General features: G+C 32.5%; 1 long non-coding RNA gene across 1 annotated transcript; it reads left to right on the top strand.

Annotated features, from left to right (window-relative positions):
* Positions 1–1,508: 1,508 nt before the first annotated feature.
* On the top strand, positions 1,509–18,248 carry LOC135298038 (uncharacterized). Its single transcript, XR_010360004.1, has 3 exons — positions 1,509–1,588; positions 16,998–17,077; positions 18,115–18,248. It is a non-coding gene; the product is annotated as an uncharacterized LOC135298038 (long non-coding RNA).
* The last annotated feature ends 1,212 nt before the right edge of the window (positions 18,249–19,460 follow it).

Genomic DNA, 19,460 nt, shown 5'->3' with positions numbered 1-19,460 from the left:
TTTCATGTATTCTGACTGGCTTTTTACCCTTTAACTCTCATTTTTCAGCAGCTGGTGATAACTGCAGTAGCATTTGAACAATAGAGGCACTCAAAAGCTGGGATGAGTGAAAAAGAAAGTACTTTTTTCTTTTCATGTTTTAAAGTGGAACAGCTAATAGCATTTCAGCTTGTTCATTGACTTCACAGTCTCTTCTTTGATTGTTTCTTTTAGATTTGGTTTGGACTTGAATAAACAAAGTTTTAAAAATCTAAAGAATTAAGATTGGGAAGAAAAGCAATCTTCTTTTCAGGTAAACTGGGCCACACAAAATTAAGCATCAGTCAACATTTTCTTAAAATAAAGGATGGGGAAATACCTGTGAGTAGATTTAGTCAGAGTGTTCTCCACAGTGTCGATCTCACCACAATTTCCTTACTCTCCAAATTTAAATAGCTTTCAAAATAAGCTTGATTAGCTTCCTGCCACACTGTCAACACAGTTCCTCAGCAGCCAGACTGATCAGAACACTAAGAATATTTAGAATCTGCGTTTGCTTTGCAAAATCTTTCTTTACAGAATTTTGACAGGCTATCACACTAAAGCCATTTCTTGCTTTCTGGATTATAATCTCTGTGAAATATTCCACCTGCCTACTACCTCCTTCTTCAATCTGCTCTGAAATGTAGATCTGTTTTGTCTCATTTTTACCTCTCATGTATTTTGTTTTTACTGCCAGCTCTTTCTGCATGCAATGGTGTTGTTGAGCAATGCAGCGCATTGTCTTTAAAATGGCAAAAGGTAAAGACTGCAGGAAATCTTACTTGAAAGGAATTTTTTTTCCTTATGCTATTGTAAAAGACACACCTATATACCTCAAACTGAAACTACTAAATTTTCTCAGGCTTTATATAAACAAACAAAATAAAATGTTAGTTTTTCCAAACAGAAACGGCATGTATATTTATGTAAATCTACTTGGTTTTCATCAGACAACAAAGAAATTGCAAATTCTAGTTGTCCATGAGAAAGGAATAGCAAATACCAGAGTTAATTTTAGCACTGGGGAGCATCTACAGTACTCAGTACTATTTTCAGTGCTAAAGAAGAAAATAAACAAGCAAATAAAAAACAGAGATCATACCCTAAAAACACAGAACTAAAGAGTCTAGAAATGTAATTGTCATTTTCTAAAATTCAAAGTTTCAAGTAAGACTTTGATATTCTCTATATCTTCAGATGTCCTGTATTTTTTTTCTTATTTCTGTGGATTGTTCTTTGTCCCAAACTGTTATACCATGACATAATCGGTCCTTGAAGGAATAGCCAAACTCACATGCAGCTAATTTATCATGATTATCACTCTGGCTGTACTAGTTCTGAAACTTGCTCCTTTGGAGTGATCTCAGCATGTCTGTGTAGTTGTCCTATTCAGCTATTCAGCTGTACTGTAAGAATTTTTGTTCAGCTTACTGTGCACCATCTGGAAAAATTATCTAAAATCGTAAATCTAATGACAGCCGCCATCCTTCCCTCTTGCTGAGAGGTGGTGGAGTCAGTTGCAGCGACGGATTGAAGATGAAACAAGAATAACAGATTGAAGAATACAGTGAGTTTCACTATCCATGATGTCTTCTTGCTTGTATTTGACATATATCTTGTCTCTTTCTATGCAGTTACAACATATGTTTGAGCTGTGGTCACGACGAGACCATTTTCCCTAATTCTCAAAGTAGTCTCGACACAGGGTAGAGCCAGCAAGCTTGAATGAAGACTAATGTCTTTTTTTTCCACAATTATACTTTTATTTATGTACTAATTATGGGGCAAGAATTGATGGTTACATTACACAAACCAGAAAAGTAATCACAATGGTCTTGTCTGCCTTTTACATTCAGGAAAATAATATGTGTTGTATGTTCAGTTCACATTTTGGATAATTTAAGTAAATACCATTCTTAATGTTTTATATTATATATAGCAAATTCTAAGAAGCTATAGGATACTTACATTAGCAAATTCATAACCTCCTTATATATATCATAGCTTTAAAATTACTTTTTTTTTAAAACTAGTACGAGTCAGTTAAACATATTTTACATTGAAAAACAAAGCAGGATCTTCATAATCGTACACAGAGACTATTACATTCAAATCTATTTTATCCAGACCCACATGCACAGGAACAGAGGTCCATTAAGGAGTAACAAGATGAATAGTCATTTCCTTTCCTAAACATACAAGCCTGTGTTTTTATCAGATGTTAGAGATGACAGAGCTCAATATTGCAATTGAGTTATTTCTTTTTATTAGTCTCTTTTTCAGATCACAGCCAATCTTAAAAAGATTTGTCCAAAATCTTCTGGGTCTGTAATAGAATAAGAAATAGATCTTAAAGTCCTTGTTTCTTTTTTTTTTTTTTTTAATTTCTAATAATTTATACATCATTTGTACTTTTTCTAGAAGTCTTAGAGTATACTTCAGAATTATCTAGTATTATTAATGATGATGATATTGGTCACAATAACATGATTTAGTCAGTTCTCATTTTCTTTTCTTTTTGTGTAGGCAATCACGATTTTTAACAGCCAAGGGTATATCTCTGTACTATAAAGAGACGTAAAAACAAATTGCATGAGATAGAAATGTCACAGGGCAGATAAAAAACTTCACTCTGTGTTGCACATTGTCTGTTACATGGCATAGACTGTAATGATATGAGAATTACTTACAGCATGTTGGAACTGTGAATAGGTCTTACCTCTGCACTGTAAAAGTTTCCAGGAAAGAGGTTCATCTTTCACAATTATGGAAAAGCATTCAAAGAAACAAGTAAAAAATACAACTGAAGTTTTCACAAGTCTTTTTTTTTTTTTTTTTTGCTTGAATAAACAAGCCAGTCATAAAACAGACAGAGCTATTATACTACACATTCCTTTCCAGACTTCTGAACTCTCTCACAGACTTCTGGTGATGTGGCAGTGTATGACCATTGCTTAGATTCACATGGTGAATATCATATGTCATCTTGTCACTTGAGGAGACAATGCTGTGACACCTCCAACCTCTTTGCCAACTAATTGCATGTTAGTGCTACTAGTCCTCTTCAGCATGTGGGGTCATGGAGCAGAGTATATACCAAGGTATATAGTGAAGAAACATGAAATAATGAACAAGCTTGGGAGCAGAGTGGGGCTTGACTTCTCCAACTAATAGATGATGAAGTTAGTAAGAAACAAGGGACATCAAATAGTATGCTATGATTTACAGACTGTTCTTGGTGCAAGACAACAAAAAAATGTAATGTCTCAGATAGAGAAATTCTTACCCAAGACATACAATTTCAAAATGCCTGGTCAAGCTTAAAAGCTTACATGATAGGAAGTTGGCCTATATATTTTGATATATGATTAGTTTAATTTTTTTTTTTACAGTGGGCAGTTACAATAAACCTTATTAATCATATATGCCCTCTTCACATTTCTTTAAGTAATACCTTGAACTGCCTCTTTAAACACTGTTTTCCAGAAACAGTCCCAAGCATCTTACCTCTAGGGGAAAAAAATTAAAATTATATAAAATGGAGATTCTGGCATGAGCATGAGAAGCTTAATACAGGAGCTAGAGTTGATTTTGAAAGCAAAAAAATTATTTTTCTTAGCATTTATAGAAACAATAGCTTCATCATACTGAAATGTTTTACTCTTTTTACCATTAATGAGTCTCCAAACCATGTGTCAGTCATGCATTGATGGACCATTTATTCCACTCCTACATATCAGGTGAACAAACAAACAGAGAAGAGTCTCAGGCAATTACAGGAGCAGTTTTAGACCTAGATTTTTTTAAGTGTACATTTACTCATCATACATCATATACTGTCTTTGTGATTTAATAGCTACTAAAGTTTCTTAAAAGATCTTTGCTGATGGAATATTGACACTTCTCTCAGAAACCACTCAGAGCTTCATGCCTTGAAAATGCAGTAATAGAGTGAACATACTCTTCACAATGGATACTGTCAGCTTTTGATAATTTTCATGGAAAAAAGAGTGGGAAAAATTGTTCTCAAAAACTTGCAGCTGCTTGAAAAATTCCTCCTCCCCTGCCCTCATCCCTGAGAAATAACATGGGGTTTTTTTCTTAGATATGAAATATATATTCTTTTCTACCTGTGTTATTCATGAGTAGCAGTAAATAAAGGAAATCCTTGACCAGTCAGTCTGATAACCTATAAAACTATTATATCTCTTCTGTGATTTATGCTGTCCATTATTGCGTTTTGATTTGATGACACTTAAAAACCCCTCTTTATCTAAAAATATAAAGAGGAAATGAGGCGTCATGGAAGTGAGGTAAAACAAAAAATATTATAGAAACTGTGTTATGAAAGACTCTTCACAGTAATAGATCACCCCACAAGGCCTCTTTGTGTCAGTTGTTATTTGTCAGCAACATGGGAAACATTTATTCTTTCACAGTTCTCTTTTAAGATATAATTAATGATTTGCTAATAGTTCTGTTGTTTTCACAAGGGCACCAAAAAACCCCAAAGTAGTGTATAGCAAAGACTTTAAGCTTTGAAGAAGCATAAAACTGTAATTCTTAGGAAAAATATTTTCCCTTTTCCATATTTTTCATGAAATCATTTGTCTTCACCACCAACAACAGTAGAAGAAAGCACAATTTCAAACTGAACATTCAGGAGTGAAAATGCTGAAAACAGGCAGAAAAAGACCCCTCGGTAAACTTCAGTCAGGAAGATTGGAACACTGTGGTCTCAAAATTTAAGCTGTTTGAATTGTCCAGACTGAAATATTAATGTCTAGTTTTCATTACAAATTTGTTAAGATTCAAAAGTCATTCTCTGTTCAAAACTAAATCTGAAAAATAGTTATTGCTCTGAGTTCTCACTCAGAAATGCCCAGTATTTAAAATCATATATGCTACTTAGTTATTACTTGGATGAGCAGAGAGAAAACTATGTGTTCGTTTAGTCTCTAGACAGTAGACAAAGTCGACTACTGTGCTGTATTGAAAAGCAAGATTCAAAAGTACTCCCCTCTAATGTTGAACAAAATGGCTGTGGAACAAGACAATTGAAAATGAGAAGCAGAACCTAGGAGAATTATCATTGCTGTAGATTCTAGAATTCAGTTTAATACAAAACAGATACAATGTTTTATTGTTTTCCTGTTATGAATTTCATGACCTCTCAGAGAAATAAGAAAACACAGTGAAGCAAAGAACCAAAGTAATTCAATGTAAAACTAATTTTTGTGTCTTGTTTTAGTTTGGATTTTATTCTAAATACTGAACTTAAAATACAAAAGATGAATTGTCCTGAAATATTTAAAAAAATAAATCTCTCAAACAATTTTCCCTAGAAAGAGAATTTATAAGGGTGAAAATTGCTGTAAATTGCTCAATGGGACATATTATTGGATGCTAACTTTATGTGAACTAATGAACTGTTTTATCTCAATATTATTATATGAATAACTTCTCAGTACTATAATTACCAATAATGACAAAAGCACATAATTTAACTGCTTATTTAAAAAAAAGAAAAAGAATCCTATTAATAGGAGAAAATTATTTAATGGATGAAATGGCCTTAATCAACTTTGGCTTTAGAAGTCTATATATCATTTATTAATATGTTTCAACTCAGTGAGTTGATAAGGTTGTTCATATCTTATCTATAATAGTTTGCTTGACCAGAATATTTTAAGAGGTTTTATTCTGCTTGAAGAAAATTGATTTTCTTTTAATTTTTTTATGCAGTTCTATTTATCTTTGCTATGCTGCCTAGAGTGTTAATACTACTAAAAGAATGGGGAGGTTACAGACTTGATAAGTGCTTTTCTTATAGGTCTCTCTCTGGATTATAGTTTTTGCTATTTTTAGTACAGAAAAGTATATTGGTCTGTTTACTTTTGTATAGATCAGTTCTCCTGGACAAGAAGAACATCAAAGAGTAAACCTTTTATATATACAACTGTGTGTGTGTGTGTGTGTGTGTGTGTGTGTGTGTGTGTGGTAAAATCAGGTAACTAAGAATAGGAAAACTGGATTAACCTCTGTCTTTGAAAACATAAAACCATTCTACTGACCCATGAAAAACTAAAGATTGAACTCTGACATTCTTTTAGTTTTCTCTCTGATGACAATTTACTTCAGGGCAGGTAGAGACTCTTACTACCTTCTGTGGAAAAGGTTCTCATAAACACTTGAAGTAACTGTCATATTGTAGGGAGGAGACAAAACTGCCTTGTCCCTATGTGCTCTCTCCTGTGAATCTTCACAAGTGTAATACTTCTGGTCCTCTGCATTGTGCAGCTTCCTGGAATAGGGAAATACAGAGGATCTTCGTCCCTGCCCTGAGCTGCACTCTACTCCACAGAAAAGGCAAGCTACAGTTGTGATTTTTATTGTGAACAAAGAAGCCTACACTTGGGGAGGCACTAGAACATGGACTATTCCTATTTGTCAAGATCACTGAACAAAAATCTTGGTAAAACTTTATGAACTTTAATTTACAGAGCAAGTTCTTTCACAGTGCAATATTTTCCTACTTGTCTCTTCAGACCCGTTCTTGTGAAAAAGAATAATGTCCCTCACTGATAACAGTTAACACTCTGGCAAAGGAACAATAAATACAAGTTCATTGTTATTTTATTTTTGAAGTATCTCATTTATTAAATAATAGGTAGGAAACAAACTATCTATTCTAGATATCATCTTACTGTATAGAAAAGAGATCTACATGGGGAGCCAAAGTAATGAATGCAGCAGAAGTGATGAAGACTGTTTCTTGAGGTTTAAGTCATTACAGATGGATATGTCATTTGAAAATGGAAAAGCTGGTGTCCATTGTAAAATTTTACTGCAGTATATGGAGACTATATTTAGTAAACCCAAATAAAATGTAAGGAAGAATTTTCATTCTCATAGTGACAAAGGTATCACAATGCTTTTCTAAGGAGTAAGGGGAAAAAAAAAGAAAACCAACTTTGAAATCTAGCAAATTAATATTTGTCCCGATAAATACATAATGTCATTATGATTCAAGAGTTTAGGAATAATAGCATAAATGAGAGAATACAGAATAGTGCACAGGCAACACTGAGGGGAAAATAATATTAATCTCTCCCCGCACAATTTTGTTTCACTATCTATCTAGCTTTGTCACTGGGCAGCTTGATGCAAGCCCTGGCAGCTCATGGTAAGTCATTCCACATCCCTTTTTGTCAATTTTCCATCTCTAAAGTTAATATGTATTCTGCCAATACTAAAACTGACTTTTGGGAAAAGCTCCAGGAGACAAGATCCTAATTTTCAAGTATGTTTTAATATAAATTCCTTTGAAGATTTGAAAAAAATGAATTAAAGACTTAAAGAATTAAAGCAAACAAGTGAAAAGAGAAATTCTTAATACAGATATTGCTCTATTCCTACTCTTCTTTTTAATAAAGTCAGCAGTGCCAAGAGCTCTTCTTATTAATGAAGTCCAGAGGTTCGGACTACCTGCTGCTATCAAAAAGAGTTCATCAGCAAAGGAAAGTAATTATTTCCTTTATTATAAAAGTAATTTAAAAAATCCAAAGCAAAACAAAACACAAGTTTAATTTTTTTTCAAAGTAGAATTTTCCAACAGTTTCAACAATTGTCAACATTTACTAAACATTGTTGCTCAACCATCAGAGGTACCTTCTATTCTAAGATCTTAAAACATTGAGGAAATATAAGGCTTTGGGTAAATTATTTTTCATAGCTATACCTGTAGAATACCCAGAATATTTCTATATTATCTCTCTTTATTAACCTTAGCAATGTAGCAACTCAACAAAATTTCAAAATATGACCTCTGCACTAAGTTTGTTCCTATTTTTTTTCTTAGTATATATTAGTTATATATGAAGTCTCAGCACAACTGTTGGTGGTGCTTTGTTAGTTAATCTGCAGGTTTTCCATCTTGACAGCATTTTCATTGCTCTCAGCTCCTGAAGGGCCATGTCATGAGATTATTGAGGACCTGTTGCAGAAAATTGCCTTAAAGCTCTTTAATAAAAGCTGGGGAACTGGAATTTACCGTTATCGTGGTATAGAGAGAAAGTGTTAACTGACAGTACAAAGGGAAACTGTGACATGACTCTCACAATTAGAGCTCTATCTCTTGAATGTAAGCTTAGGATAACAACTTTGGTATTAGTCAATCAATCATTTGTAGGAGTTAGCAATATTTTTACTAAAATGCTCAAAGACCTCTTTTGATAGAATTGAAAGTCATTCAGCTGTGAAAACAGCTTATTGTGCCTACTAGCTCTTTGCTTTAAGGATCAGGGGAGAAAAAATTAAACTGAAAATATTATATTTTGCAATAACCAAAATTTTTTTGCACACTATCTCCATGATGTAGACTAAGCCTAAGGCTAAGAATAGAATATCTTGTTTTTCAGCACTAAATTTACTAGAACATGTTAGGTATAGCCCCTGGAGTTGTGACTTGTATTATATTTTTAGCTTTCCAGCATTATAATTTAAGACGGACAGAATCAGTAGAGTGGTTATGCAGTAACTCAAAGGTCTAACCTATGAGGATGCTGAAGAACCTACCTTGCATATATTTTGCGTTGAAAAATCTCTACCTGTGTTTATGCTTATTCATCCCTGTGTGAAATGCTTTAGTCAAACTAATTTTATTTAGATCTCTATTTTGTTTGTTTGTTTTATTTCCCATTTGTAAGACAAAGATAACTTTAAGAAGGAGAAAAAGTTACAAATCACATTTTTAAAGAATGTTTCTTCAAAATATTTGCTAAATTCTTGAATCCTGAAGAATCTTCCACTTTATAAGAATGTCTGTCTATTTTCCAGTCCTATCCCAGGAGGAAAACAGTAATTCCCACAGGCATGATTTATGCAAAAGCATCAAACACTTTAATGTGGACTCTTTCTGAGATTTTTTAGTTCATTATATCAAAAGCAAAATATTGTCTCTACAGATATCATTATTTTGTATGAAATGGTCAAGCATGTTTAAAAAAAAATTAAAAATTCAACAGAATCCCTCATATATTTTGATTGTTGTTCTCACTAATTTCAATTTCATTTCACACATGTCATTTTAAAATTGCAATTTTTTTTAAAAGACACAATATTTACACTGATCTGTAAACAGGACAGTACTCAGCCAGAATACTCAGACATCAGAGATGTTGAGATCTGTGATCTTAATCTATAAAAATTTGCCTACTGAATAGTTACTGTCCAGCCATTATAGATGACTTACTGTAATATGATAATCATGGTCAGACCTTAAACGGGGGGGTTTATGTTGATTTTGAGTTTTTTTAAGGTTGGATCAAATGATCTTTGAAGGTTTCTTTCAATTGGTGTTGATGTTCTATGATTTTTCACAAAGATGTAGAAAAGAAATCAAACAAAATTAATGTACAAACATAATTCAGATACCATTCATCACAAAACAAAAATAATCATTTTTGGGGGGGAGGGTGGGAACAGCATTTGGAGAACACTTAAGTGAAGTATGTGAGCTCTCAGAAAGTCTGAGGGTTTTGGAAAAGATTCACTCTGAAAAGGTGACTAAGTCAGCCATGTTGGAAAAACTCTCCAGTCTAGAAGAAACAAAAACATCAGTTGCAGAAGCAGCTGTTTGCCTGCCTTCCCAAGTGGAAAAAAGCCTTTCTATTAAGTGGTCTGATAAAATATTAGTGTGTCTATAAGAGGCTCAAGAATGGAAGTGCAAACTCAACAGCAACTGCTTTCGAGTGCAGCTTTTACTTGGTTTTACCTGAATTGAAATCAAAATTTATTCACAGTTTTCACCTATTTTTCATGAAAATGGGAAGAAAGAAACAAGGAAAGACATTCCTTTTCCAGCAGGCTTAAGAGACTCTCTTTCCTCTATTTGACAGATTCCACTATTACTAAAGGTGTTTGTTTTTTATATGAAGAGCATTTCCCATAATAGTGCAAAATGCCAAAGACCAAAAGTGACTGTAAAAGGATAAATATATCTTCAGTACTACTCCAGTTTTAAATCAATCACACGTCTTTCATTTTACCTCTAGACTACTTCAGAGAAGTAACTGAAATCCCTCAAAAGTAGTATCTGTACTTACAGTATAACACAATTAATTCCAGACTCCAGCTGGAGGCATTCCTATGTTAAATAATAATCATATGAGCTGTAACTAAGACCCGATGGAAATCTTTGGCTATTTTAAGCAGACTAAAATTACACTTTCCTTGCTGTCAGTCTGCAAGGTACTCATAGCAGCTGTCTCCAGAAGAAAAAAAAAATTATTTTGCCTTATCACAGACTTTTCCCAAATATTCTCAAAGATAGTTTAATTAATATAACAGTTTCAGAAAGACTGAGTAATAAAAATAGACCAAGCAGTTTTCTGAAGCTCTGTCAAATTTTGACATACACAATGGACAATAGAAAACTGTGTGCTAATTGATAGTCAAATAATTGATTAATGCACATAGTAGTTCTCTGGGTGTTGCACACGTGGTATTTCACATACAACTCTCTTTCTTATGAACATCTGGCTTTTTCCATGTAAAATATATCTATAAAGTTAACTGGGAACAAAGAAGAAGATTCGTGCTAAAATATCTACTCCTAATTGTTATCATCAAAGTCAACTGAGAGTAAGAATTTGTTCAGAGATAAAACCAACACATTGAAACCCTTCATAAAATCTCTTCATACTCAGCTCTCCAAACCCATCTTCACTGTTAATTATTCACATCAGCCTATGCATATATAACAAATTGTCACGGAAAAATCCTTTAAAAATGCAACGAGTCCTGGAAAGGGATTTATAAAATAATTTATTGAATATTGTCTTAATATAGGAAAATATGTTTCCTATATTTCAGCAGGGAAACTATGATGAAAATTTATGAAGCTTTCCTATACTGAAAGGCTTTGGTTCAGTAGGCCCTCAGACTTCTTCTGAAATTCAAGTAAATTATACAGATGACCCAGAGATAAATTTTTAACACAATATGCAATTATTTGGATAAGGAATTGAAAGCCTCTTTTGGAGGACATCAGGTAGAAGCTAGAAATGTAATTTGATCCAAAAGCAACATAAGCCACTGTTGACTGATACTAAGCAAGGAGGTTAAATGAGATGAAAAGAAATAATTTTTAAGCAAAATAGCTAGAGGTTATTATAAAGAAATAACTTGCAGAAACTTTATGTTTTCAAACAAAGCATTTATTACAAGAGTGAAACCACAACTTACAACAGAGAACCTTAAATTATGATTTTTGACTAAAACAAATTTGAAAGCCCACTACAGAGATGTCACATGGTATTAAGTTGTTACTCAAGTGCATCAGGATAAAAAAAAAAGGAAAGGATCAGAGAGGAAAATATCCAGAAATTTAAAATCTATACATATTCAAAAATGAAACAGATTTTGGAACTGTGAAGTTTACTGTTGTTTACTGGGTTAGAAACTCTTTTTCAGATAAATGGTGCTTGCAGGTAAAAAGATAAAATTGTTTTGCAAGACTAGCACATGAAATGTTGGTAGGTAATGTTGCTTAAGTACTTCAAACCTCTTAAATTTCTATTAAAAAATTAAATCAAAGCCACTTTTTCCCAAATATATTGCCCAGGTGTATAGGGCAGGGATAATACAAGTACAAAAAAAATCTTTGATGTATCCTGTCTGCTCCTTTCTCCTAAAATTCAGGTTACAAATGAAAAAAAAGTTTGTATTCTTTCTGCTCCCATCCAGTACTTCCTGGCTATTAAATCATAAATATTAGATTTTGTTGCCCAGTTTGTCTCTTTATGAAAAGCTCTTCAGTTTCCTCTTGCAGTTGCCTATGGCTTTTTCTAGCATCAGAGCTCAGTTTATCTAATTATTTCAATACTGTGAAAATCATATTCCAAATTATGACCATATCCCTGAAAGATGCAAGCCTGACTTAAAAGTGATTTTTTTCAAAAAATAAATAGATTTTTAAATGTTACTTCTATTTCATATGTCGAAAAGGCTGGTCACAACAAGCATGTTAAGGTTAAAGTAGTACATCCTTTGAGAACTTAGACGTTTTTTGTTGATGGTTTTGTTATGAGAACCATCAATAAAAAGAAGTAAGCCATTTTTTAGTCTTTGTTTCCAATCACTGTGACAAACTATGGATAAAGCTGACCAGCATTTGGCCAGCTGCAACTTAGGAAAGCCATAAACTGTAGCAAAGACAATGGATAGATTTTTTCAGCACAGTGAGGAAGACAGTACCCCGAGCATGATCCATATTTCTTTGCAGTTCTAATGAAAAGGTCAAGGTTTATGAAGGCCAAGGGAAATATCTCAGGACAACTCCCTTATGAATAAAAATAATTTTTTATCTGTTGAAGCATTTTTTTCAATCATATTGTTATTTTGCAGGAAGTCTGCATAGTGCAGCACACAAAGTATTAACATTCTTAAAATAAATTAATTAAAATGACAGTAACATTCCACCAAAATGTAAGAATATGGGTCTTTCAAAAAGCCTTTTCAATGATGGGGTTTTTTTTTTTTCTGTTGGCTGGATTGATCAAAATTTTTTGAGGTTTCTTGCTGCTACAGCTGTCCATGAAGCACAGATCCTGAAGTATTTCCATTTCTAGAGATATAATTCATATTAGAAAGCATATCGTCTACAATGTTCACATCTCTTTATCTGAAGTCTTAATTTTCAAAACTTCCCTTCTTTTCCAAAATACATACTTTCATGTGCATTTTACTGTCCAGAAAATAACTATGAAACAGTCACACCTAAAATGTTTTTGTATTATAAAGTGGTGAATTAATATTTTCAATGTGAATATCCATCCTGGCTTTGACACTAGAATTCATTCTGGCTTCTAAAATACTTTGTACTTTTTTTTTAACATGCACAGAGTGACAGATCTTATTTTATTGTAGTTTCAAAAAGAATAATTTTGTTCTATAACAAGACAGGGATGTTGAAGGACAAATTATGTTATTACCTCAACTGAATATGTAAAAATTGAGATGTTAATATGTCTAGTCCTATTATTAATAGGAAAGAAAAATGGTAATGGATGGTAAAGAAAGGGAGAAAAAAAACACAGAAAACCACAATCATTTGATGCAGGAAAATGTTAAAGGAATTCTATTTTATTGCTGTCAGTTTCATCAAAATCTTCCTGCTTCAGAACATGTAATGAATTCCAAATATGTTTTCCATTTCCAATGGGAGAGGAGAGGTTTGTCTTCAATTAAATGCTTCATTTCAATTTTGATCACATATTTAAATCCATTTATCTATGAATTTGTATATTTAATGAAGAAGTCAAATTAATTTATTTTGTACTTGCACAAGATTTAAAAAAACCAAAAAATTTTAATAATTTAGTAGGTTGCTGAATAAAGATTATTATGTGGATCTTCACAAAATAGGTCTTTAAATATATAGGCTCTATTTTTGTATTGATTTAAATAGAAGACACAAATTTACCCTTTTGCACCACAAAAAAAGAAAAAAAAAAGGCAAAAAAAAGCAACCAAAATGAAAGTTTTGTTTCCTTTTTGGAGATGTAGCAAATGAGGAAATCAAATATAAAAGGGCACACTTGACTACTTGGCTACCCATGCCTAAACCAATAATATATAGTCAAAATTTATTCATCATAAAAAATGCCTAATCATAAACATTTCAGACACTTCAGATCACTGACACTTCTATTAAGTATTATTGAAAATTATATTCTTCTGCACTGGCTTATTTTCATGTACTAGACTGAATGAAATACTTAGAAGTGCTGTTTTAGTTAAAAACCTTTTTTTTCTCTTTGAAAGAAGTAATTTAATCAATTCCTGAAATCAAGCAATCAATCAGTCAATCTAGGGTCAATAAATTACAGACATTTTTTAATTAAAGAAATAATCTGTGATCATGTCGCTTTTCAAATAATCAGTTAGATTGCAAGGAAAAAAATATTTCAGACATAGAAATTTCAAACTCACCCAAAAAAACTGTCATGTCTAGCAAAACCTTGGCAGGTGTGAGGCACCAGAGAGAGATTGGAAAATACACTCTAACAAAAGAGGAAAATACATAACAATTGAGAAACATAGTTTAGGAGTATATTTTAATAACTTGGTATTCTTCCAATCAGCGTATTGTTCTTGCTTGCAGTTGCTAGAGATTTAGCTGCTATTGGATTATGAATCAGTGAGTAAGAGTCTGGACAACTACAAAGGCATGTATAGAAAACAAAATTTCTAATTTCAAAGCCTCACTGTTTGCTTCTGACAAAAAACTAGGATATATTTTACATATTCATTAATACCAGTCAGAATTATATGCATCATTTCAGTCATTTTCTCTGTTCATTCAGTTATACGGGTAAGTGGACTGAAACCAAAATATTCCCTTAAAGTCACTGCACTGGGCTCCTCCATTAGTCATCTGTCATTTTAAGTACACACCTTGTGTACTGCAGTGCAATTTCACAGTGATCCAGTATCTGATAATTTATTATTTTCAAAACATTTAATTCAGCGTGACTTCAGAGAACACACGTACATTTAAACAACATGGACTCAGGATTGGAAGGGATACTGGACAAATCTTTGATTTTGTTTGTCATACTTTAACTCAAATGATTAACACTGCTCTGCACTGTTAAAATTGGCCACAAAAATACTCTTCAAATTATTACTTTTTCAACATGGCATATTGCTGAAAATCAATTGCTAATAAAAGCTGGCATTTTTTTTAATAGTATGGTCTCTTATGCAGACATATTTGGAATAAATTCTGTGTATCTACATTATTATTTAAGCTGAATGCAAATAAATCAGCTGCCATTACTTTTCCACCTGAGTGCTTTAACCACCACTTATGGGACTCCATATATGAAGTGTGAGAAGTCCTAAACTGAATACGTGTTCTGAACTATTTCTACTTTTCAATATGCAATATTCTCAGTTTTTATAGCCAGAATACCAACAAGAGACAGAGCTTTTCTTATTTGGGCAATATATTGTTTAATTATGCATATAGGGATGTGTGTATATGTATGGGTGGTTAAACATAAAGTAAAAAGAGCAACAAAAGCCTGGGGAAAATGTTAGCTGAAAAACTATGTACTTCTGAGGTTCTTTCTAAAGGCAATATGTTCTAGATATAAAATCCAAAATCCTCTTATCATTTCAGTGATAATCAGTTCCACAAATGCATGTAAGAATGTGACTACACTTTTAAATGCTTTACAGTATGAGAGCTCTTGTGGGTATGGTATTTAGTGAAAGGGCAGGTTTGTACTTCTGAAGTGGCTTGGATGAGAACCCTTCTTAAGAGTGCAAAAATAATATACAGAATCCACAGTCTTCTAACTCATAATCTAAATTTTAATACTCAGCATTTCCAGAACACTATTAATATGTTTGTTTGACAAACAGTTTATTTTAATTTGTTACAATTTCTACCCTTTGCACACAGTTTTTAGTTTGTGGGTTGGGTTTTTTTTTGTTTTTTTTTTGTTTGGTTTTTTTTGGGGGGGGTTGGGTTTTTTTTGGGTTTTTTGGGGGTTTTTTGTTGGTTGGTTGCTTGGTTGCTTGGTTGATTGGTTGCTTGGTTTTTTTGGTTGGCTGGTTGGTTGGGATATTTTGGGAGTTTTGTTGTAGATAGGTGGGTTGCTTTTGCTTTCTTCTTTCAATTAAATTCAAAAACTTTGGGATTGAAGAACAAAGTTGAATCTTCTCTAATGTCTTGTCCAATTTATTTCTCTTGAGAAATAATATTTAGTCCTGGTAAAAAATATTTGCAGAATATTTTGTCCTAAAAGAGGAAGAAAGTGTTTTTTTACTGTCTGCCATGTTTGAGCTTGTCATGGTTGTTTTGTTTATACTTAGATAAATCTTATAGAAAAGAACGTAGCTAAATATTTTTTGCATATTTAATATTCTTTGCTTTTGCCATGTTCAAAGTCAGAAAATAAATTTGTTTTAGGTGGAAGTAAAAAGCATTAAGTGCCATAAAGATCAGTGTTACAAAAATAATTGAATAATAGGATTGATTGACACTAGGTGGGAGTTTTTGAGGCAAATGGTGTATCCAAACCAGAGAGGGTGTTTTTCTTTGACCTCAATTAGGTTTAGTCATTCTGACTATGCAGAACAGAGAACATTTGTAAATTAACAATTTCAGTACTTTTGGCACTGAAATACAATGTCGTGTATAAAAGCTGGGAAACAAACTCTCATTTGTGTGTGTGTATATAAATTCTGGTATTAAAATCTCTGGGTCTACTTGATTCATGTCTGGATTAAGAGTTGAACTAAATGACCTAAGAGGCCCTTATACATCTTTTATTCCTGGAGATTTTATAAAAATCCTTCATTAGTCATTGAATTTCAGAACACTGCAATATTTATTCAAAGAAAAACCCTTTAAATTTGTATTTTTAGTAGCTGACTCTCATGTTTCCTCTTTGTTGTTTTTTTGGTTTTGTTTTGGCCTTTTTTTCTGACTCAAGAAACTGAGTTGTTTTTTGGTTTTGTTTTGGTTTTGGTTTTTTACCAGACTATGCCTATTTAAAAACAAACAAAAACGACATTCAAGAATCTCCTAAAGGTAGAATAGGGTGAAGATAATAACTTTATATCTGTAAAGACAAAAAGGTGTACTGTCTCATGACCAGTAAACATCGGTTACCCAAACTAGTGATATTTTCCTAAAAGTGTCAAAAGTAAATGATTTTATTACATGCCAGCTACCTAGAAAATTCTATATAGCACTTTGCACATCTTTATTTCTATAACAAGCTGGAATATAGCTGAAAAAAATAGACCACTTTTCGAAAACGTAAATATTTCTTCAACATCTAACAAAGGAGAATCTAACATCTAACTTCCCTGACTTTCTTATAACCGTAGGATGTCATATTATTACAATACTTTTGTGGTTATTAATTATTTGTTCTCTAAATAATTCATTGCAGGTAGCCATAGGTAGCTGAAAACCTGCTAGATTGACAGACATTTAATATACTTCCATGATCAAAGTCTACAAGAAAACCCAGTAAGTAGATTGTGTACATAAATTTATTCCATGATTATGAAGACATTTACATCTATGAAAAATACACAGTAGTCTCAGGCCAGAATTGTAAAATTTTACAAGAAAGTAAAGTGTGCACAAGAAAGCCAAATTTTACAAGAATTGCAAATAAATATCATAGTGAGTATATTGAAATACACCCATTGTAAGGATGCTTAGATCAATATGCATTTTAACATAAAATCTAGAGAAACAGTATAGGATAAAAAGCACAGTAATGATTCTCAAAAAGGACCTTTTCAAAGTTAAATTATACTAATTACAATATCAGTATCAATAACTCTAATACTAATAACACTCTAACCTAATACTAATGCTACTACTTTGAAATTTAATTGTAGAATTTAATGTCTGTATTACATAAATCAAATTGCACTTGTAGTAGCAACGTAAATGCTAAACAGTTGTCTTCTCTATTCAAGCTTTGTGACTTCTTTAAAATAGTCATTATAGAAAAATAAAGACAGAGAATGAATTTATTCTCAATATGAATTATTACAGCTTTACCTTTAGCTTTTGGGAGTTTATTATGCCATCTAACTAGCAAAAAAGAATAGTAGGATACCACATAATCTCTTGAAAGCATTGTTTTTTCAAACATGCTACAATAAAATATATCTCCAACAGAACTACAAATCAGCATAAGCATTTCAAATAACAGCTTACACCTGCCTATATTTCGTCTGATGTCTGAATTTCATTGTTATAATTTTGTGAACCTAAATCCAGTAAAAAGGTTTGCCTAGCATCTAGTGTTCCATTGATTTTTAGTGAAGCTTCAGCTACAGTTACATTAATAATAGTGCATAGTCAGCTAGACAGACTAATCCAGCAGGTATTGTTCAGTTTTACCTCCACCATTTTCAAATTTACAACACTACATATATATATCTATATATCTATATCTATCTATATATATACTACCTCTACCCCATATCTTGTAGAACGACAGCACAATGAAACCCGAGTTATTAATTATTTCTTTTTTTTTCTTATAGGACTAGATATTTGACAAGTATTTTTAAAAAATATTTGTACGAACACACTTCAACGTTTTCTGCACCACTTTATCCAGTGAAAGTACCACTTTGTTCGGGCCTTAACATGGAATGTGGAGGACTTGTTTGTGAAGCAGTGCTGTACAGGAATAAAGCAGAAATTTTCCCTTTCTCTCTCCTACTTCTGTCTTTCATCCTGCCTCATCAGATAATTAACATTATGAAGTGGGAGTCAGTAGGCAGGGCATTCAATGTGGTTCTAGTTATTACTGTTATGGTAACTTCAACTGAAAAATTTCAACACAACACTCTCAGAGAACCCTAAGTTACTTATAACATCATGGTTATTCTTGTCTAGGAAAAAAAATCTTCAGGGGGAAGGAATTTGTGAACATTTCTATCTTCATTTCTTCTTAGATTAGGGAAAGGCATGGAAGGGAGCTCACTATGCAGTCTGTGTTCTTTCTTTCTGTGTAATAACATCCATGTAACAATATCCTTGACTGAAAGAACAGGATGCAATGAATGTGTTAGGAATATCAACAGTTTCAGAGATTTTGTAGTAAACCTGTCAATGTTTCAAGATTTTGATGTCTGTAATACAATTCTAACTTGCATTTCACATCACTGTGAATAATATTGTATAATATAAAACTGCACACCACCGTAATCAATCCAATTAGTCCCCAAGTCTCAGTATACTGGTAAATTAAACATGATGAGACAGGTTATGACGCTAAGGCTATTCATCACAGAGAGGTCTTTCCCATTAAAGAAAGAAAGAAAGCCCATCCAAATAATCTTGAGCCAGAACATGTCTTTAGTCCTAAACCGAGACAAGGTTTGGTTTTGGTTGTTTTTTTGGTTGTTTTTTTTTTTTGCAGGGGGAGAGGAAATGCCTAAAAGACCATGCAAATCACAATGAGGTTCCAGGGAACTTTCTATTCTATTGTGTCCAAAAATCACATGTTTAACTTACTGGTATGAATACAGCCAAAAGATTCAATTTTAACACAATTCTCTTCAAATATCTGGAAACAAAATTTCTGTCTATAAAGCCTACCATACATTCTAATAAAATGAAAAAGTAATAAAATTCCTTAGGGACATTAAATGCTAGTTGTTTAATTACGATGGTTATGAATAAATTCATTACAATGTGCAAAATATAATTTGAACCTTTTTTTCCTTTTTTTTTTCTTTTTTTTGTATTTTGAGCAGTGAAATAACTCCTAGCTCTGGAGATGTCTGAACCAAGTAACTACCAAAATTCTTTGAAAAAGTATTAGTCACCTATTTGGTATAAAAGCTATTAAAACACATCATGGTAGGTTTTGAAATGTGCT

Source organism: Passer domesticus, chromosome 3, assembly GCF_036417665.1.
Source record: "Passer domesticus isolate bPasDom1 chromosome 3, bPasDom1.hap1, whole genome shotgun sequence".
Taxonomy (NCBI): Eukaryota; Metazoa; Chordata; class Aves; order Passeriformes; family Passeridae; genus Passer; species Passer domesticus.
The sequence above is the reverse complement of the archived record's forward strand: the minus strand, read 5'-3'. Positions and strand labels throughout refer to the sequence as shown.